Source organism: Canis lupus, chromosome 7, assembly GCF_003254725.2.
Source record: "Canis lupus dingo isolate Sandy chromosome 7, ASM325472v2, whole genome shotgun sequence".
NCBI classification, from domain to species: Eukaryota; Metazoa; Chordata; class Mammalia; order Carnivora; family Canidae; genus Canis; species Canis lupus.
Window position 1 is genome coordinate 70,525,019 of NC_064249.1, and position 22,941 is coordinate 70,547,959.

Here is a 22,941-nt window from a genome sequence, read left to right on the forward strand (position 1 = left end):
AAAATTTAGAATTCTAATTCTTAGAAATGATTGTTTTAAGTGCCATAAACCACACGTATCTTATTTTGCATAAAGAGGAGCTTCTGTTGGGGTGCTTGGGTGGCTTAGTCAGATAAGCATGACTCTTGGTTTCAGCTCAGGTCATGATACCAGGGTCATGAGATCGAGCCCCACATTGGGCTCCAGACTCAGCATGTAGTCTACTTGAGACTCTCCCTCTCTCTTTGCCCCTCCCACACATTCTCTCTAAAATAAATAAATTTTTTTTAAAAAGAAGAAGAGATGCTACTATTGATTGATGACCTCAGTTATCAACAATTATATGGAAATGGAAACTTTGGCCCTGCAAGATTTAGAGATAGATCAATTGGTCCAAACTGCTTTGAAGCTTAATAAGGATGATCATACCCAGGGAAGGTAAACACCATGGCCATGGTCACCCAGCTTGTTGAAAGAAAACTGATAGCTCTTGATGTTAATTCTGAAATGCCTACCCACTGGTAATGGAGGCAGGTCTAATATCTAGGTTTTATTAGACTCCGTCATGACTCATCTAAGACATTATTCCTATCTTTAGTCCTATAGGTGGAAGCACATCCAGAATCTAAAATAATGCTTCCAATCACATTGTTTATATTTTCCTGCAGACAATCAGACCCTGAGGTCACTAAGAGAGCATTAAAAAATTTAGCATCTTTTTAATATAAATATGTACATCTTGACCTGTCCCAGTTTATGAAAACTGGGGAAAGGTTGAAATGCAAAAATTTTCTTCCCATCTGACCCTACTTCTTACTTCTCACAGAGACACACTGAATCAAGGAATGTCCTCTAGTGCCCCTTGGTTCTGTGATAGGTGTAGAAACACAAATGAGGAAGACATGACCTGAAATAGCTTAATGGAAGAGGAAACATACAGAAGGATGAATCGGGACAGCCGGTAGTCCAGTGTTACACCGTGAAGACTAGTATGGAGTTCAATGGGACAAAATCTGGGAAGACATGCAGAGGCTTTAAAAGGCAGAGTGGGAGAAACCATAAACAAAGGCATAACATTCTCTTGATGAACCAGTGAAGAAATCAAATCAACCTGGTCAAAGCAGAGAAGAGGCACTGAGGGGTAGTAGGAAATACTGCAGGAATTAGAATCAGATTCTAAACCCCTTCACAGAGGTTTAGACTCAATGCATTATGGAACAGTGTACACATCCAAGTTCATTTCGCCTTCAGATTGCCTTTTGCCACAATTTACTGATCCTGTTTGGGAAGCAGAGGGGACAAATGACTATGAAGACTTGTTTTCATTTGTCCCAAATTGCAGATTTCTGGGCTCTTAACTCGTGACTTTATTCAACAAAGTACTGTCTGTCTACCATCTTGCTAAGGAAATTGTTTTTCCTCACCCTTTGCTCTGTGTTTACTTATTTGTGTGTGTGTGTGAGTGTGTTTATCTGTGCTCATTAGTGACCACTGTTCTCCATATTCAGCAAAGTGCCAACTCTGAGCATGGAAAAAAAGAGCTCTACTAATGAAACTCAGCATCTTTCTGCCACCATTTCATCTATCCTGAAGTCCAGGTCATTTCTTATAAACTATTCCCACACGTCTCAGCTCTAAAACTAAGGCTGAGAGGCATTACTACTTAAACCTCTACCTAGGTGATATAAATAATCTTTTTCCCAAATAAGCTAAATATAAATTTATTTTTTTTTACTTTTGCAAAGGCAAAGAAAAAGGTACAAAGGCAACCGTGTTTAATATAAAATACTACAAACTTTTGATCTAGAAAATTTCAATTAATCCCAAGGGAATTCGTTGTCAGTATTTTTTATTTGGTTTCATTAGCAATAGAATTAACAAAGATCAGATGTTAATGTCCTACCCAATAATTTATTTAATATTCATGTTTATGAACAAGGACTGGAGTGAAGTGGAACACTGACAACTCAAGGCATCAAGCAAGCATTCAGATGCTAATCCAGATTGAACCACTGACTATCTGCATTACTACAAGCAAATCACTCAATGCACAGCTCTTCTGGCCAGCCCTGTGGCAACACCTAGTCAAATGAATACTAGGAATAAAAATCATACTCCTGTGCACAACTTTTGCTACTTCCAAAAAAAAAAATCAGTTTTACTCCCATGTGTTTTGTAACATTTACTCTGACCTACTCAACTTAGAATCCTTAGGGAAAAAATATGCCTCTGGGCGTGTGTGTGTGTGTGTGTGTGTGTGCACAAACATACATCATGATGAACCAAGGGTTTCATTTTATTATTATATGAATGTCCTTTGTGGTAAAAGCCTTGAAAAAATATTTTGGATTTATACTAATATTCTGGTTTTTGCTCTCTCCTCAGAGAACGTTAAGTACTAAAACTGTACAAATATATTAAAAATGTGTCCTCCTTGTAAAGCACAATGTGCTACAAAAGCAATTGGACTATTCTTGCTCTATAAGGCAAGGCTTCCTTGATAGTCCAAAGACACAAAGAAATGTGTGTCTTGACTAAAAGAAAAGGATAAAGATGGCTAGGAGGAGGGGAAGGAATGCAATGTCTGGGTCCTCTCTCTCCTGGACAGAGCAGATGTGAAGAGCACCACTAAAACTTCCACAAGGTGATGCTGACATTGATTCTGGCTGAAAGAGCAGAAATAACATGCTGCCAAGGACTCTAATGGTGTGTGTATTTATTCTCACTTCAAGGAGAGAAGCCGGCAGAAAGAGTAAAGAGGTTAGTTGTGTTTACACTTTGAAACCCTTGTAAACGCAGGATACAGGGTAAGCAGAGGGGTGTCAGGATCCCTAAGAGGAAAATGAGGAGAAATATTGAACAAAATGTCAAAATTGTATATGGGATGCCAAAATCATCAACGTGGCAAGAGGGACCATTACCTGATTTAGGAGCTAGAGGAGGGCACTCAGGTAAAGTCTCTTCAGCTGGTAAAATATAACCTGATGCCAAGTCATTAGGTTGTTAAACTTGAAATTTGGGGTTTGTCATATACATGTATAGATGACCTTCATTGCAACATCTGGCTAAATAGTTAGGGTTTAATATGGAAACTGTTGCATTTTAGAATTGTTAACAAGAACTTGCCTTAAAACCATATTCATCAAAGAAATTTGACAGTCAAATCATTTACTCCTCTCAATGAACTGTCTCCCAGAGTATTTATATACTCTAGTTTAAAGACTCAAAGCTCTATTACTCTCCCCTGATTGATTTACTCTCAGGATTTTGTATTACTGAGATACCTGCTGGCTTCCTGCCCTCCAAAAGATAAACTAATCCAGCAATAGGTAAACCCTTAGGAATTAATATGCTCATCAACATGAAAGGGAATTAGAGCAAATTATAAATTGGCCACTTCATTTTCCATTTCCTTATTAAGCAATTATTATGGATTGTGACAGGAGCTATACATATATTAAAAAAAACTGTCAAAGTCTGTCACCTAAAAGCAAGGGTTTTTTTTTGTTTCTCCTTGGAGAAGCATGTGACTTCTCTGATCCATGTTATCACCCCAAATTCAGGGCTAGGATTAGCCTTGAGAATTTTCCCTGGAAGAGTCAAATATGTATTTAAACAAAATAAAGAGCCCCATTTTCTTTTCTTTTTTTTTTTTAAGATTTTATTTGTTTGAGAGAAAGAGAGAGTGTGTGTGGGGAGGGACAGAGAGTTGGGGGGAAGCAGACTCCCTGCTGAGCAGGGAGCCTGAAATGGGGCTGAACCTCAGGGCCCTGAGATCATGATCTAAGCTGAAGGCAGATGCTCAACCCATTGAACCACCAAGGCACCCCAAAAGACCCCCATTTTCAAAATAACTATCAAGACTGTCAAATAACTGTTGACAAATTACTTTATGTAAAGTTTCCATCTTTGAAGGACAGGATAGTTTGATTTGGATTCACATTCTATTTTATATTTCATTCCCCCTCTCACCCCAGCTAGAAAGGCTTATCACCCACAAATTTCTCCCTTTCCTCTCCAAAGGGAAGAATAATGTAAATATCAAAATTATGTGGGAAAACTGAAAATATATATATTAAAACAGTATATACCATAACCAAATTATAATACAACTTGGAAAAATTAATACAATTTAATTGATTTCATTTGAATAATTTCCTAATACTTCATTATAGCAATACCTCCCTAATCCTAGTAGTGCATATACCAAAATGAAAATGATCACAGAGCAAACAGAAGCAAGTGTGGAGGATGCACTAATTTCCTAGGCTTTTGCTTTTGCCTTATCTTTGGAACCCTGTATGATCTTGAACCTTGAGATATTGAGAAGAGTGGGAGCCATGCAGACTTCTAAACCTTTATCTCCCTATGCTCCTAATACAAATCTCATGAAACACTGATCTTACAAGCTGTTTTCCAAGTTAGGAATACAGCCAAGCAAACTGAGCACGGCCTGTACATGACTTTGTAGGTTATCAGTCATGAAAGCAACTACGTACATCTGAACACATTAGTCATACACATGTGCAAGGCATCAATGATTTTTGTTTCAGACAATGCCTGGCACACAAATGAATTCAAGGACTCTCAGCACAGTATATACAGCAAAGCAGCAAACCACTGCAGGGGGTGGGGGGCAGTTAGAATGGAACTGGAAAAGACAGAGGAGAGATGGAGGGGAAAGAAAAGAAGTACCAGAGAGGTTAGTGAGAGGAGATGAGGGTATAGAGATACGGAATGTGGAACACACCCAAAGAAATAACTCTTTACTGTTTTCATATGTGTGATCTACTCAAAAAGTCATACAGAAAACAGTGTATTTACTTTGAGCCTAAACCATACACAAATTGGATATTTTGGGGGTACGGGGCAAAGGAAAAGATAATTTATCCATTAATTAAGTCCATCCACTTTCTCCCTACCAAATGGCAGAGAGATTGTGCTCTGAAAATTTTTACTGATATGATATATTCAGTGGCGGTGGTGATGAGACTCAGTTTCTTTCTGGGTCTGCATTACCCTGCAGGAGAAGTAACATGATCTTTAGATATAAACCAAATCCCAAAGAAAACTAAAACAGTCCCTTGACATTTACTGGGTTGGGTACTGACCTATGTGTCATTACAGAGTAGAACACCTAATATTTGGCAGCAAGGTTAATGCACTGTGATATGTAATATAAATGATAGAAATAATAATATAAACAAACAAAAATAAACAGTCAAGTTTCATCAAAGGGCTATTTGCACCCTAAAGGAGAATTCAAATCGAATTCTAAATAACATGTACTGTCCCTCAGAATAATCTCTCTGTGTTGTCTACTGATTTCTCTTTTATGTGTTATAGTGTCTGTTACTTTGTATACATTCCAGTCTATAATGTTAAGGGCAAGAACTCTTGAAAATAAAAACAATTGCATATAATAAACATGGATCTTGAAAATCAAGGAATGAGTACATATAATGTCAGGGACATGTATGTTGAAAACAAGGATCATTTTTTTTGTGATTAAATATTTAATAATGTCTCTACCTTTGTCTGAAATAGGAAAGGAAGGAGCATTATCTTCTTTAGGGGCATGTATTTCAGTTTATTTTGTTATGTATGGACATATTAAGTATAAATGAAGATCTCATGGGGTTAAACCACTTGTTAATACTCATATTTCTAGGCAAATGTTACATATATATTTTATGTGGGAGGAGATGAGTGAGAATCTTTTTCATGCCTTTTACAAAGCCTCAAATTCTTAGGAACAAATAGATCTATGCTGCTTTGCCCCAAGATATAAAATCATGCTCATCACATAGGTAAATGGCAAAAAGCTAAATCTGTGATTATACAGGAGACATAGCCTGGATTCCAATGATCTCATCAGGAAGATAAGGCATGGTGAGCTGGGTGAAATTTAATAATGCAAAGAAATGCGCAAAGGTTAAATAAAATAAAAAGACATCAGGAAAGGATTAGAAAGTCCTGCCTACAAAGTAGGCCATCTGAAAAAAGACTCAGCATTTTAATTGGCTACACACTCAAATGTATCAACAGTATGACATGGCTTACCAAAAAGTTAATGCAAATAGATTGCGTTAATGGGATTAGAGTGTGCAAAAGAAAAACATGAATTTCTTTACACTTTGATTTTGTCAGGAAACAACCAGAATATCCAGTTCAGTTTTGGGATCCCCATTTCAAGCAGTACATTGGTATCTAGAAGATATTCAAAGAATGTCCATAGTGGGAACAGGACTGAAAATGTGACATAGAGGGTCAGGAATAAAGGGATGAGCTGCTTTGCTTGAAAAGAAGCCAAATTAAGGAAAAGAGGATAGCTGTTCTTGTGCGACCCTGTGCCGCCCTCGATAGCTAGCTCTCACAAATAGAAGGTGACCACACCTGTATTTGTGGCCTTTGATGGGCTGGCTTCATCCTCCCTCCAGCCGGCAGCGTGCTCTCTGCTTTAATCTACACTCCTGTATTACAGAGCTGCTTCTATTGTTCTGACAGCATGCTGTCTCCTTGCTCTTTTGCTCCTATTCTTCTTCTTAAAGTGTCCTGTCTCCTCTGCTTTCCTTCTTCAGGGGTAACTCTTCCTCATCTTTAAGACTCAGCTCAAGCTTATTTACTCCAGAAAACATTTCGTGACGACTCCTCTCTTTTCCACTTCCCCAGCCCATTCAAAATCCCTCTAGGGATATCTTGGGGGCATCCTTTGCATATTTTGTAATATATGTTTAATTAAAGTGATCCATGTATGACTTGGTCTCCTGTAGCCAGTGAACTAGTAAAAAGAGAGTCTAAAAAAAAAAAAAAAAAAAGAAGAGAAAAAAAAGAAAGTCTATCTAACTGCTAGTGGCTGTGAACAGATTTTTACTAAATTGAACTGAATGTTCATTGTGTTAAAAGCGAATGAATATACATCGAACAAATATATACTGGACTCCTATTTTTTTTAAAAGGCCGTATTTTTTTAAGATCTTATTTATTTATTCATGAGACATACAGAGAGAGGCAGAGACATAGGCAGAGGAAGAAGTAGGCTCCCTGTGGAAGCCTGATGCGGGACTTGATCCAAGGACCCAGGATCATGATCTGAGCCAAAGGCAGATGCTCAACCACTGAGCCACCCAGGTGTCCCCATACTGGACTCCTATTAAGCACCAAGCAGTGAAGCAGTGTGCTTCATTACCTAATCCTACAAAGAAAAAGTGAGCAGAAACTCATCTCAATAATGGAACAACTTTCTAGACATTAGATCTGCTTAACGTTAGAATGGAATGAATAAAAAAGTTGTTCACCATCGTTAAAAATGCCATGAATGCTAACTAAAAATTATTTCATGATTGGAGAGATGTACTAGGTCATTAGGTACTGTTGAAGATCCTTCCAATGTTAAGATTCTGTTTTCTCTTCTCTTTTCCTTGTCAAAGGTAAGAAAAACATATCCATTTGTATCTTTAACACATCAATAGCTATGTAGTTCTGCATTTAGTTAATTCCAGCAATTCCAAGGTTTTGTTGCAGAATAGCAGCGTACAGCCAGAAAAACTGCAAACTTGAGCTAGTCCTCAGCACTTCTAAGTTCCTTAACTAATGAAGTAAAAGTATTTCCTATGCAGTCGGTGTGTGTGTGTGTGTGTGTGTGTGTGTGCGCGCGTGCGCCTATGGGCATGCACACAAACACGCAGGTGGTATATTTGTCTATGTGGGTTCTATTATCAGAAATTAGCAAAGAGGGCAGCCCTGGTGGCGCAGCGGTTTAGTGCCACCTGCAGCCCAGGGCATGATCCTGGTTACCCTGGATCGAGTCCCACGTCAGGCTCTCTGCATGGAGCCTGCTTCTCCCCCTGCCTGTCTCTCTCTCTCTCTCTCTCTCTCTGCATCTCTATGAATAAATAAATAAAATATTTTTTAAAAAAAGAAATTAGCAAAGAGAAAATACTGAGGAGGACTTACAGTGTCTTCTTGCACCATCTCAAAACAGTGGCCCCACTTATGAACAAACAAAAGAAATGAATGCATTTTGTACTAAGTGCAACAAAATCAAGTAATTGTTAGTATTTAATGGCAAGCAAGGGAACAACAACAAAACTGTTCGAATGAACTAGTAATTCAGGGTGCAGACAAGATGAATAGATTTTAAAAGCTTCCCAGACACAGCAATATAAAAGCAATGTGTGGGCAGCACAGCAGGGTAGTCTCTGTCCCCGGCTTCCTGGGGTTAGGACTAGTAATCTGTAGCTCTGTGTTCCTGGACTATTTGCTTAATTTTAGAGTGTCTCAGTTTCCACATCTGTAAAATGAGGACAGTGTCACCTACATAACAAATTTGTGAGGAGCACTGAATGAGATATGTCCCAGGAAGCACTAAGACCAGGTTTTGACTCACGGGAAATATGCATGAATATTTAGCTGTCACAGGGACACCTGGAGGGCTCAGTGGTTGAGTGTCTGCTTTTGGCTCAGGTCATGATCCGGAGGTCCTGGGATCAAGTCCCTTGTTGGGCTCTCTTTGGGGAGCCTGCTTCTCCCTCTATGTCTCTGCCTCTCTGTGTCTCTCATGAATAAACAAATAAAAAATCTGAAAAAAAAATTAGTTGTCATAATTATACCAGGACACAATTTTAGGCCAACTGGCTCCATAGTTATCAATACAAAGTAAAATGCTATTACTTCCTTATTTTTTTTTTAAAGATTTTATTTATTTATTCATGATAGTCACAGAGAGAGAGAGAGAGAGGGGCAGAGACACAGGCAGAGAGAGAAGCAGGCTCCATGCATCGGAAGCCCGACGTGGGATTCGATCCCGGGTCTCCAGGATCGCGCCCTGGGCCAAAGGCAGGCGCCAAACCGCTGTGCCACCCAGGGATCCCTACTTCCTTATTTTTATTTATGAGGCTAGATATAAAGACTATGGAATCATGATTGGTAGACATGCAGTAAATTATGTTCCTTCCCATCAAGACTTCATTCGCAGGGAAAGTACCTACCCTTGCAGCATTGTTAAGATAATTGAATGAATTAATAATGACCAGGAGTTTAGCTGCTATAAGATAAATATGTTTAATATTGTGCATAAAGCCAATCTTCTATACCTCTTCCGCATCTGTCAGTAACTAAGCTTGAGTGCAGTGATGGCTTCCTTTTTTTTTTAATTGTGAAAAGTTTTTATTTTTTATTTTTTTAATTCTAAAGCAGCAATTTATTTTTTATTTTTTGAGTACAGTTGACAATGTTACATTTGTTTCAGGTGTACAACATAGTGATTGAATTTGTCTGTGCATTATGCTGTGCTCAGCACAAGTGTAGGTCCCATCTGTCATCATGCAACACTATTACAGTGTCCTTGACTACCATGACTCCATGACTTATTCATTCCTCAACTGGAAGCCTGTATCTCCTGCCCCACCCCCCCTCACCCATTTTGCCTACTCCTCCATGGCCTCCTTTCTGGCAATCTAAATTTGCAGGTCTGAGTCTGCTTTTCATTTATATACTTGTTTTTTAGATTCTGCACACAAGTAAAATCATACGGTATTTGTTTTTCTCAGTCTGACATATTTTAATTAGCATATCCTCTAGATCCACCTATGTTGTTGCAAATGGCAAGACCTCATCCTTTATATGGTTGTGTATTATTTCATTGTATATATAAAGCACATCTTCCTTACAATCTCCTGATGGACACTAGGTAGCTAGGATGAACCGTTTCCAAATGGAGAAGAATAACGGCTAGTAACTCCCAGAGCTGTAGGAAAAAGTGCAAAGGCCCAAACAGTCCAAGGTGAACCTCAGATTCAGTACAGGGAGCTAGACAACGTTAATAAAAATTGAAGCAGGTAACTCAAACAGATGCTGGAATCTTTTCCTGAAGAGAACAGATATGTATTGGACTGGGTGGTCATTTCTTGCACTGACAGAAAATTCAGCACCTATAGTAGGTGGAATAAAAGCTCCAAAGGTGCTCATATCCTGAGAACCAGAACCTATAACTATATTGGGTTACATAGCAAAGGGGAATTAGGGTTGCAAACGAAATTAAACCTCTTAATTAGCTGAATTAACATAAGGAGATCATGCTGCATTATCCAGATTGAACCAATATGATCATAAGCATTCTGAAAAGTGGAAGAGAGAGGCAGAAGAATAATAAGAGAGAGGGCAGCATGACAAGAACTCAGTTGGGCACTGGGGGCTTCATGGAAGGAAGAAGGGGTCACCAGCAAAGCTATGCGATCAGCCTCTAGAAGCTGGAAAAGGCATGGAAATGGATTCTCCCACAGAGCTTCCAGAAAGGTATGAAGTCCTGCTGACAATTCTATTTTAGCTCAACGAGATTCATGTCAGATATCTGACCTTCCAAACCGCATGATAATTTGTGTTGTGTTAAGCCACTAAGCCTGTGCTAATTTATTAGAGTAGCCATAGAAAACGAACAGAGTAGACATCTTTCTACATTGCTTTTAATTATCTGAGATGCAATTACGCCTCATTTGAGGTTTAATCAATTCTTTCATTAGTTCTAATGAATACTTATTAAAATTGTTTTAAGTATTATGTTTAAATAATACTTGCATATTAAATAAAGTGCAAAACTAAAGAAAAACAAAGATTTTATAAATGGTTGTAAAATCTGACTGCAAAATGCATAGCTAAAGAAGACAAAGAAAATTTTAGATGAAAAATATTTTCATTTCCATCAGAATTCTAAGTTCAGTGAAGGAAGGATCTATGTTGATCTTGCTCATTTTATCTTGGTACCTGGTGCCTAGAATTTAAATATTTATAAATCAATCAATTATGGTTTATCTCAACATGTCCTATGACAACGGGTTGCTACCAAATTTGAAAGGTGTTCTTCATACACTGCCTTTCATATTTGTTAATGACATATTTGCTTTATTTTTTTAAGATTTATTTATTCATGACAGACACAGAGAGAGAGAGAGAGTCAGAGACACAGGCAGAGAGACAGAAGCAGGCTCCCCACGGGGAGCCTGATGTGGGACTTGATCCCGGGACTCCATGATCACGCCCTGGGCTGAAGGCAGACGCTCAACCGCTGAGCCACCGAGGTGTCCCAATATATTTCCTTTAAATAGGCTACAGCTACTTCAGAACATTCAACTACATAAACAACAGAAAATGATTTACAAATAAAACTCCCTACTCATTAAAAATAGTATGGTTAACACTGAATTGATTATTATGCTATAGATTAGATATTTGTATTTGCGCCTGCCCCAAATTCCTATGTTGAAGCCTTATCCCCAGTGTGATGGTATTTGAAGGGAATCACTTTGGGAGGTGATGAGGTCATGAGGTAAAGCTCTCATGAATGAAATCTGTCCCTTTTTTTTTTTTTTTTTTTTTTAATCTGTCCCTTTTTAAAAGAGACACCACAGAGCTTCCTCATCTCCACGTGAGGACACATTGAGAATATGGCCACCTCTGAGTTAGAAAGAGGGTCCTCACCAGGCATGAAATCTTCCAGCACCTTGCCCTTAGATTTCTGAATCTCCAGAACTGTTGAGGGATAAGTTTGGTTGTTTATAAGTCACTCTGTCTTTGGTACTGCTGCTATTGCAGAACTGCCTAAGACATATTACATCCTAATGAAAGATTTCCTAAGCAAAGTTTCTTCAAGCAGCACACACGAAGATATTTTCCCACAACTTCTTATAAATTGGTCATATGTGCTTTGTTAAATTACTTTCCAGAGGGCCATAGTTATGGAGGGGAAATCAATTATAAAATGGAAAATCCATAAAGTTTGTCTGGTGCATTCTTGCATTTTCAGGGAAAGTTGTTAAGATTCTCAGGAGCCAGGGAAATCCTAGTACATTGAACTAAAAATAAAGAGGAAAAGAGAAGAGGTAGTGAGTACAACCACATGCTGAAGTCATTCCAGGGCAATCATCTGTTTCCTCATTCCCATACTCAGATCCCATCTCAGCCATCACATGTCTATACTCCACACTGAGCTTATATTTTGAGATCCAGTCCAACAAGCAGAAGGAAGTCCAATTTCAATGTTTCCCAAGCAGGACTGTACAAGACTTGCTCCTGGTCTTTGACCTTCTCCCTCTCCATGGCTGCTTTACATCTGTAACTGGTTCCTAAGATTCATTCCCCACTTGCATTTATTCTTCACCTCACCATCTTTCCACCTTGCCCCTGCCTTCTCTGAGTCTGGACTTCTGCCCAGGTTGTCTGTCACCTGGCTGCTCAGAATCCCTGCCTTGAGCCAAACCCTGATATGACTCATTTCTTTCACTTGCTTTTTTTCCATCAACTTTTAGCAGTGACGGGTGGGTATAGGGAAATGTAGGCCAATTGGCTAAATCTAGATTCATTATGCTAATCCTTGGGGACCTTGGGCTGAATTAATAGAACTCGAGGTTCTTAGTCTTCCCAACTGATTCTGGAAGCTCACCTCCAGCAGAGGCAAGCTGAATGCTAGGGGAAGGCAGCAGATGGGTAGGGTTTTCTCCAGGTGCACCAGCTGCCATCATGGCCCTAGGTAAAACCACAAGGAAGGCAGAATTTGTCTATGGAAACTTCCAATCTCACCTTTGAATTTCCTTTGTGCTTTTCATTTGCTTTCCAAAATTCTTCGGGTTATGCAATAAATACTTACAAGAAATTCTCACATTCCTTTTCCTTCTCCCTGTGCCTCAGTTAAGACTTTCTCTCAAGGAGTAACAGATTCCTACAAAGTTTTAATCCAGTAAGTAGAATTAACACTCAATTGTTCTGTATATGGAACTCTCCTGTGACATTTTGCTTCTTAAAAATGTGATTACTAATCTCAGTGATTTAATAGAGTCTGAAATTTGTAGAATACTGAGAGATCATTTTGACTAGGGAGCCATTTTTCTTTAACCTGATTTTCCAAAGCAAATTACATGGACTAAAACTAGCTCATTAGCATGACCCCTCAACTTGCTGACTGATATCTGAATTTGTTGAACAACCATATGTTTAAATGAGAAACTTTTCCCCATCTACATTTTTTTAAACCAATACTAGAGTTGGAAGACATGTCTGCAACCATAAATTCTAACCTGGAACCCAAAGGAAGTATTCCTGTCGGATGGTGTGTTATTTATTTATAGCTACACAACAAACTACTTCAAACCTTAGCAGCCTTAAACAATGAACATGTATTATCTCACATAGTTTGAGGTTTGGGAATCTGGCAACCACTTAGCTCAAGATCTCTCACGAGGTTGCAGAAAGCCGTCAGCTGGTGATGCAGTCATTTGAAGGCTGAATGTGACATATAGCTCTACTTCTAAACCACTCAGATGCCTGCTGCTGATAAGAGGCTTCAGGTCCCCACCACACAGGCCTCCCCATAGGGCTGGCTTCCCCCAGAGTGAGGGACCCAAGGGAGCAAGAAAGATTGGCCAAAATAGATGATATAATCTTTTACAACAGCACCTTGGAAGTGACAAACTATCATACCTGCCGTATCCTACTGGTCACACATAATTACTAAAATTTAGGACAGCACTACACAACAGTGTGAAAACAAAGAAGTGGGGGTCAATGAAGACTATCTTGGAGGTCTCCACTAACCTGTACAACTGTATATTTCTGTACAATTAAAACTGTTCAACTCTTCAGAGACCAAAATTCACCTTCCTAAGAGCTGAAGGACAGAAACAATTATAATTCACTTGATTTTAATAGCTTATATATACATATATAAAATTATAAATAGTATATGTTTGTAATTATATATATTTAATTATTGGAATATGAAAGTGTTGATCTCATTGCTATTTTTGAAACTCTTAGAAGGGAAGAAACAGCATTTTTAAATAATTTTATTCTATTTTTTTAAAGATTTATTTATTTGGGAGAGAGAATGAGAGTGAGCAAATGAGCAGGGGGAGGGGCACAGGGAGAGGATCTCAAGCAGACTTACTGCTCAGCATGGAGCCAGATGAGGGGCTTGATCTCACAATCCTGAAATCATGACCCAAGTGGAAACTAAGAGTTGGACACTCCCACTGACTTGGCCACCCTACAGCCTTGAATAATTTTATTCTATAGCATTGCTAAATAGAAAGTATATCAGGGGGGCACCTGGGTGGCTCAGTGGTTGAGCATCTGCCTTTGGCTCAGGGCATGATTCTGGGGTCCTGGGATTGAGTCCCACGTCAGGTTCCCCACAGGGAGCCTGCTTCTCCCTCTGCCTATGTCTCTGCCTCTCTCTCTGTCTCTCATGAATAAATAAAAATAAAATCTTTTTTTAAAAAAGGAAGTATACCAGGGAAGAAAAGATAACCAATGAAGGAGAGAGAGAAAAATAGATGCAAACATGAATAAATGCTTATTTGATGCTGAAGTGGGTCTTAGGATAATAATTTAGCCCACTGCTCTTGCCACAGTGACCATAGTTCACTTCTCCTCCTTCCTCTTTGCATATTATGGGATTAATCTTCTATTTCTAGTGTCAGCAGTAAGGGTTGTGAGTTGGATCCATTTTCATGTGCTGTGACTACAGTTCCATTTACTCCATTTGTACCCAAAATATGGCAAAACTGCTCAGTATCTGCTAGTACTTTTGAGATATTAAATATTAAAGCTATTACTAAGAATTTAGGCATTAGAGAGATTGGTGAAGAATAAGATCGACAATACAAATAATGATTTTTTTAAAAAGATTTTATTTATTTATTCATGAGAGACAGAGAGAGAGAGGCAGAGACACAGGCAGAGGGAGAAGCAGGCTCCCTATGGGGAGCCCGATGCAGGACTCAATCCTGGGACTCCAGGATCATGACCTGAGCTGAAGGCAGAGACTCAACTGCTGAGCCACCCAGGCGTCCCCAAATAATGATTTTTAAAGAGTTGCTTCATTAGTGCTGAATTACATGTAATTTTTTTCTTGCTTAGTGATTGGCAGTTATTTAAAGATAATTTAAATAAGGTTTTTAGCAGTGACAAACACATATCAGATTGATGAATTATTAAAAACTGGTAAATTTGGGCAGCCTGGTGGTTCAGCGGTTTAGTGCCGCCTTCAGCCAAGGGCCTGACCCTGGAGACCCAGGATCGAGTCCCACGTCGGTTTCCCAGCATGGAGCCTGCTTCTCCCTCTGCCTGTGTCTCTGCCTCTCTCTCTGTATCTCTCATGAATAAATAAATAAAATCTTTTTAAAAATTGGTAAATTTGAGTAGTCATAATAAATATTAACTGTTATAATATTAGGAAACTCTTTTTATAAGTCTATTGCTAATTTATTGAATTGCTGACAAATTGCAGTCAGATATCATGGTAAATGTATCTAAGAAATACCCGTTTGACCTTTCAACATGCCTATTTAATTCTCATGTAATATTGACTAAATGTGAACATGCTGATAGTAGAAATAATTTCCCTTTGGGAAACAAAATAACAATGCCATTCATGTTCTAATATTTTATTTTCACCCAGAAGTAAAAACACTAGAATGCAGCATTGAAAAAGTCTAGAATTACTGTTACACTATAAAACAAAAATGCCATATGTGAATTCAAGGTATTGAACACCAGAGATATTCTGCAAATGTATTCATCTATCTAGAAAATTCTAGGTTTAAGCATGAGGACCAGCTGGAAGAGTTGATTTCTGAAGTAATCAAATTCTGAACTTCTATTTAAATTCTGTCTCTACTGTTTTCTTTCTAGCTCTTCCTTAGAAATCTTGGCTTCCCTAGTGCAGTAAGTTTCAGGTTAGCAAGCTAATGATTACAATACAAACATGCTATTTGTATAGAATCCTTCACATTTTATTATACAATTTTAACTGTTCAAAAGCTCTGTGTTAGGGATGCTTGAGTGACTCAGCGGTTGAGCATCTTGTGGTTGTCTTTGGCTCAGATCGTGATCCTGGGGTCCTGGAATCGAGTCGTACATCAGGCTGCCCGCAGGGAGCCTGCTTCTCCCTCTCTCCGTACGTCTCTCATGAATAAATAAATAAAATATATTTTTTAAAAAAGCTCTGTGTTAAAATTTAGTTTTAGACAAAAAGGTCAAAGTTTTTCTTACTAGAGGAACCAGATTCACTCTTTGAGAAAATCAGTTTTGCAGATGGGATGCATTGCTGTACTGAGCAAGCATTACTGAGGGAGAAACACAGGACAAGTTCATTAACATGTGGCACCTCCCCTGGTAGACCATTTGCAATGGCTTCTTTGTCCTCTTCATGGGTTCAGCTTAGGTAAAGTAAGATGCAAGGCAAAGCCACCTTGTTCTGCTAGTATCCCAAAGACCTCTGGAGAGACACATCTATTTTCAGAGATATTTTCCTCCTTGCAGCTCCTGTGTTGTCAGTGTGCATCCCAACATCTCAAATGGCACCGTTTCAAAGGAGTACAAAATATGTAATATAGGATATGTAATCTGTTCATTGAAAACTTCAGGAAATATTTTCCCTAACAATTCATTCTGTGGTAAGTTAACATTCCACCAAAATGGAGTATTTGAGTAGTTTTATTACACAAAAGTAATACTTTTTAAAGACTTAGCGTAGGTTTTTCTTAAGCAGAGCTCTCATAGAAAATGAAGAAAACTTAAAAAATTACAGCACAGAAAAGGAATCAATATTTTTCCCTGTTGGAAAAAGAAATCTCTTTCAGATTTGTTACGTTTGGAAAATGGAAACTCCTAACCCTCCCTGCCCACCTGCCCCGAACGTGAGCTTCCAAGACCTTTGAAGAGAATTCAGTGGCTCTTAGTAGCTGGTTTGGGTTTTTTATTCAGTAATCAGATGCTTCATTTGTAAGCTTACTTTCCAAAAGTAAAGTTCCAAGAACAATTTTCTGTAGAACTGCTGTCATGTATTTTGTGTGGGCATGTCTCCGATGCTGTTCTCAGATGTTGACTTATACCTTAAAGTTTTCATGGTGAATAATACTCCTTATTCACCATGTCCTTTTACTGTTTGATCTGAACACTAACATTTACGAAGTAACAGTTTTCATAAGAGAATCTTCCTTTCCCTGTGGATTCTTTTCTTAAGTACAGACAGGATTTCAGAGGCAGCTTCCTTCTGACTCATTCCAGAAGGTACAAGGGCTAGCTGTCTGAAAACCCTATCTATAAACTGAGAATCTTCCTGATTTAGAAAGTGGTCTGAGATTCTTGGGGTACAGTAAGATTTTTATCCATTTAGAACAGAACTTTTCCAAACCGGTTGCACGTTAGGATCATTTGGGAAAATTTTACAAAGAACTCAAACCCAGACCCAATGCCCAGAGATCCTGATTTGATTGGTCTGGAATAGGGCCGAGGGCGGTGGGTGGGCAGTATTTTAAAACTCCTCAGGTATTTCTAAATGCAACCACAGTTGCAAACTTCTAGTAAGAATGAGATTTACAAAGACACTACCATGGTGATCTTGCCTTTTAAAAAAAAACTGTATAATTTCACATATCTGAGTTGACAGGAAATTAGTCTTAGAGAAACACATCATTTACCTGCTACCCTTGGGGAACCATTATCACGAATTAAAGAATTATCCAGATAACAGAAATCTGGTCTATCAAGGCTAAGATAGTAAAAATGTAAACACTTTGGTTGGAAATCTTTTAAAGAGATATTATGTAATTTCTTGCCCTGGAGAAAATGTACTAAATGTAGTTTCATATTTTCTTGACAGTTCGATGTCATCATTATAAAACACTTGTGGTTGCACCATCTTGTCTGTGTGATATTTAGGTGCCTCCACTAAATGGTGTCAATTTTGAAAGTTTTGGGAGTAATGATTCTTGTCATCCATCAGTCTCAATTATTACTTCTTAGTACTTAAAACTGGCTGACCTCACCCACCCATTTTCCTTTGCTTTTGCCCTTTCTGCTTCTAATCTGATAATGCCAATATTGATTATGCTGAAATGGCTGAATGTAACTTTAGGAGACTGTAAAGCCTGAGAGATCAGGTAATTGTGCTTATTAAATCAATACTTTGGTGATGCATATAATTCATGGTCAGTAGGCTCTGCTGTGAGAACATAGGGTCGTCTGTTCTGCAAAGGAAAGCCTGTGAACACTAGAACCAATTTTCCCTTTGTGATTCTTTAACAGTGATTTTCCTTTCATGGCTGTATTCAGGACAATTCAAATTGGCAGAAGTTTGAATGTTAGATAAGTAGGTTAAAATAAAAAATCTACAGTATTTAGAAAAAGAGCCTTGCTCTGAATGAGAGACGGGCCAAAGTTTCAGATAGTGAGCAGATGTCCCTGAGCACAAGCCGAAGCATTGCCATGCTTCCCAAATGCACACTAAACTTAAGAACCACTCTGATAAAGGGGCCACGAGATTGCCTGATATATTGTAATCCAGTTGATTGCAAAATGATCTAAATAAGAGAAATAGCTGAAAATGTAAAGACAGAGAAGACATCTGGAGATGATACTTCATAAAATAGAGTAATGCAACAATTCTTCCAACTAGAATTTCCAGAATTGGTGAGTAAAGTAATACTAGGTGCAATTACCAAATTCACAGTCCATGAGTACTACCGCAACATATTATACTGATATTCTCTGTGCTATAATTTCTTTTTTAAAAATGATTTTATTTGATAGACAGAGAGAGAGAGAGAGCAAGAAGAAGGCACAGAGGCAGAGGGAAAAGCAGACTCTCCCCCCCCCCCCCCACCGCTAAGCAGGGAGCCCAATGCGAGGTCAATCCCGGGACCCAGGGATCATGATCTGAGTCGAAGGCAGAAGCTTAACCAACTGAGCCACCCAGGCTCCCCTGTGCTATAATTTCTAATTATAATTTCACCCCACATCAGAGCACTTAATCTGTAGCTTGGAAAAATCCAGATGTGGCAGATTAGATTACACAAACTATCATTAATAACTAGGTCTAGCTCCAATCCTTCTAACACTGGCTTAGTGAAAAGTAACTATGCTGGAAGAGAAGTCAGACAGCCCTATGCAAAGAGAAAACATGTCAATTGCTTTAAAATACATGTAATTCATGGTTCCTTGGTTTTTAACATGTTCATGATCTTTGCAAAGTGTATTATAACTTGATGGAGGTGAGTAGTGCTGATGGTATTGAGTGGAATTCACAGTATTAAAATCGTTTTTTAGAACTGCATAATTGTCTACTTCTGTCACTGAAACTGCATCTGAGAAGCTCTCACTTATAAACTTATAAAAGATTTCCTCATCTGGAACCTTTTAGAAGGATCCATCAAAAAGTTGCAGTATAGGGTGTATTTAGTTTATTCTTCCTTTTTGCATTAAAGCCAATAGGGGTTTTTATATATGAAGTATATATGCAATGTGAGATGGCTCTAAATCTTCACAAAATGCTATCCCTGGAGTAAAATTCCCTATAAAACATACAGAGAAATACAGCATCCATGGGCTAAAAGTTTCTATCTAATATCATTATATGCCCTGTGAAGCCATTTCAGCTACAAAACACCTTGAGATGTTTAAGTTAAGTAAATAATCCCAGTTAGTCCTTTGGTCCTCAAGCTGTTTTTTTTTTTTTTTTTTCCCCTAATTCAAGGCTACTCTTCTCTCAGGAGGCGAAGGTGGGATATGACTGTTGACAGGGTTGGGACTCATTTCAACACCAAATGAGGCAAGGAGCAAGAGACACAGATTCCATAAATGTAAAAGGATTCCCTGCTTATCCTAACACTCCTCCAAGGAAAGCATTTGGAATGGGTTGAATAATGCCCTCTAAAAGATATGTTTTCTTCTGGTACCTGTGAATGTGATCTCAGTCACAAATAAGGTCTTGTAGATATAAATAGATATATATGATGAGATCGTACTGGATTGGGGTAGCCCCTAAATCCAGTGACTGATGTCCTTATAAGACGACAACAGGATACACAAAGATACAGAGAAGAAGGTCACGTGAAGACAAAAGCAGACATTTACGTTGTAAGGCAAGGAAGAGTAAGGATTGTCAAGAGCCACCAGAAGCTAGGAAGAGTCAAAGAAGCTGAGAGAGAGAGAGAGAGAGGTGCCAACACCTGCCAAAACCTTGATCTTAGATTTCTAGTCTCCAGGAGTATGGAAGGGGACATCTCTATTATTTGAAATCCCCCAGTTTATGGCAATTTGTTAATGCTAGTCCTAGGAAACTAATACAGCACCAAGACATATATGCTCCATTCTAACAAATTTGAGAGTGAAGAAGGAAAATGGTCACTGGTTAACCTCCTACCATGTTGGGAAATGATCTGATATCCTAAACCATCCATTTCCCCCTCTTGCCTCCAGAGCTCCCACAGATCTGTTCTTGGGACTCACTTTTCTTTTCCTGGTCTTGGCTGACCATAAAATCCCTCCAACATTTCACCCAACAGTACCAGTTATTACCTGACACACGTTCAGAAGCAGAGCATTACAATCATGTCTGCATGCTGTTTTTAAAGTTGATGGTATCTTTTCTCCCAGAAAAAGAAATGCTTTGGAGATAATAAAATCATAGATAAGTCTGATTGCAGATTCTGTATTTTGCAATTTTAAATAAATATAAATAGAAGTGCTACCAATAAACAGGTTTAGTTTTCCTAGAATGGCCATTATGCAGGAAAAGATTGTTCACCATCGTGGCATGGAACACAAACTTTCCTCTAAGGCACACCTAATTCTACACTATATAAAGGTCTTCTTCTAAGACAATGGATAGTCTAGACAATGGTTTTTTTTTGGTTGCACCCAAATTTATGCCAACAATTGTTAAGAATATATTCCACCAGAAAAAAGTTAGAGTTCAGTAAAGGCTTAGCTAAGACACTCACACACTTATGCACTTGAACTGAGATTGGCCTGGCATGACCTACTGGTGGGTAGCATCGATTCATTACAAGGAATGTCTTCTGCAAGACCAAGTGATCTTGACCCACCGGAGCATACCAGGCCTCTAGAAGCTGCATACTGATAACTGACAGTTACCCTAGATGGATGGAGATTGGTAGACCCTTTCCTCTTTCTCCATTCATTGATTGATCGTTTTCCCTTGACTACGTTCATTAGATTCTCTTCGAAGGAATGAAACCCAAACACATGAATTTTACCAATACCTTCCAGTGTTATATTAGAGTAGGTATATTATTTGGGTAAACTAAGATTTGCAGCTACCATGATTCCATTCATCTATGCTAATCCCTTTTCCTATTACTTAAAAGAAAAGGCTTTCTTAAAAAATAATTCACATATTATGCAATTCACCCACTTAAGTTGTACAATTCAAAGGTATGTGCAACTGTCACTACAGTCAACTTTCGGGTATTTTCATGATTTCTTTAAAATCTTGTACCCTTTCAGCTCACACCTTCCTGATCCCGTCCTCTTCTCATTCCTGTGCCTCCCAGCCCTGAACAGCCATTAATCTCCTGTCTGTATAGATTTATCTATTCTGGACATTTCATAGTAAGGAGTCATACAATGTTAAGTCTTTTGTGTTTGGCTTCTTGCAGTTAATGTAATGTTTATGAAGCTCAGCCATATTATAGCATGTGGCGGTGGCTCATTCCTTTCATTGCCAAATACTATTTTCTCTTATGAACATAACACATTTTTTTTCTTTATCCACTTTTCAGCTGACACATATGAATTTTTCCACCTTCTGGTTCTAAGGAATAATGCAGCTATAGACATTAAGTGTATAAGGTTTTGTATGGACATATGTTTTCACTGAGGTATATACATAAAAGTAAACTTTCTGGGTCATAGGTTTGTTTAGTCATTTGAGGGACTGTCAGGCTATTTTCCAAAGCAGCCATACCATTTTGCATTCCTACAAGAAGTTTATGAGAGTTTAGGTTTCTCTAGATCCTATCTAACACTTGTTACCTGACTTTTCATGTACCCGACATCCTAGTGGACGGGAAGTAGTAGCTCATTATGCTTTTCATTTGCTCATCTCTGATGGCTAATGATATTAGACATGTTTTCACATGCTCATTGGCCATTTATACACCATTTATGTTATTTTGGAAGCATCAGTTGCCCAATTTTAGTTGGATGGTCCTTTTTTTTTATTATTGGGTTGTAAGAGTTCTTTATATATTCTAGGCACAAGTCCTTTATCAAATATATGATTTGTAATTTTTTCACATCCTATGGGTTGTCTTTTCACTTAATTTATGTTGTCCTTTGAAGAACAAAATATTTTTATTTTGAGAAAGTTTAATTTAATTTACCTATTTTGTTGTTCTTGGAACTTTTCTCTGTAACATTGGAAATTTCATGATTTTGGTGTCATATCTAAGAATCCTGTGCCAAATCCAATGCCATGATGATTTACTCCAATGTTTTCTTCTAAGAGTTTCATAGTTATAGCTTTTAACATTTAGGACTATGTTTTAATTTATGTATGATATGAACTAAGGGTCCTACCATTTCCAATTTGTTGGTGTACAATTATTCACAGTATTCTCTTCCAGTGCTTTTTATTTCTGTAAAAGCAGCAGTAACATCCTGTTGTCATTTCTGATTTTAGCAATTTCTGCCTTTTTTTCTTGTCAGTATAGCTATAGGTTTGTCAATTTTGTTGATCTGTTCAACCAGCTTTTAGTTTCATTTATTTTTCTCTCGTTTTCTATTCTCTTTTCCATTATTTCTGCTTGAATCTTCAATATTTCATTCCTTCTCCTTGCTTTAGATAAAGTTTGTTCTTTATTTATCCAGTGTCTTAAGGTCAAAGTTTAGGCTGTTGATTTAAAATTCCTTTTTCCTTCTAAAATTAGCATTAGCATTTATAGCTACATATTTTCTTCTAAGTAACACTTTGTCTTCCATCAATTTTAATATGCTATGACTTCATTTTCATTCACCTCAAAGGTATGTTCTGATTTTACTTTTCATTTCTTTAAGATGTTATTTTTAAGCAGTCTCAATGCCCAAAGTGGGACTCGAACCCGCAATTCCAGGATCAAAAGTCACATATTCCACTGACTGAGCCAGCCAGGCAACCCCCTTTCC

The 22,941-nt window shown here is 38.1% G+C and overlaps 1 protein-coding gene across 7 annotated transcripts in view; it reads right to left on the reverse strand.

Moving 5' to 3' along the window:
- The window catches only part of DLGAP1 (DLG associated protein 1), an 871,196-nt gene that overhangs the window by 680,123 nt on the left and 168,132 nt on the right, over positions 1–22,941 (reverse strand). The window lies entirely within an intron of this gene.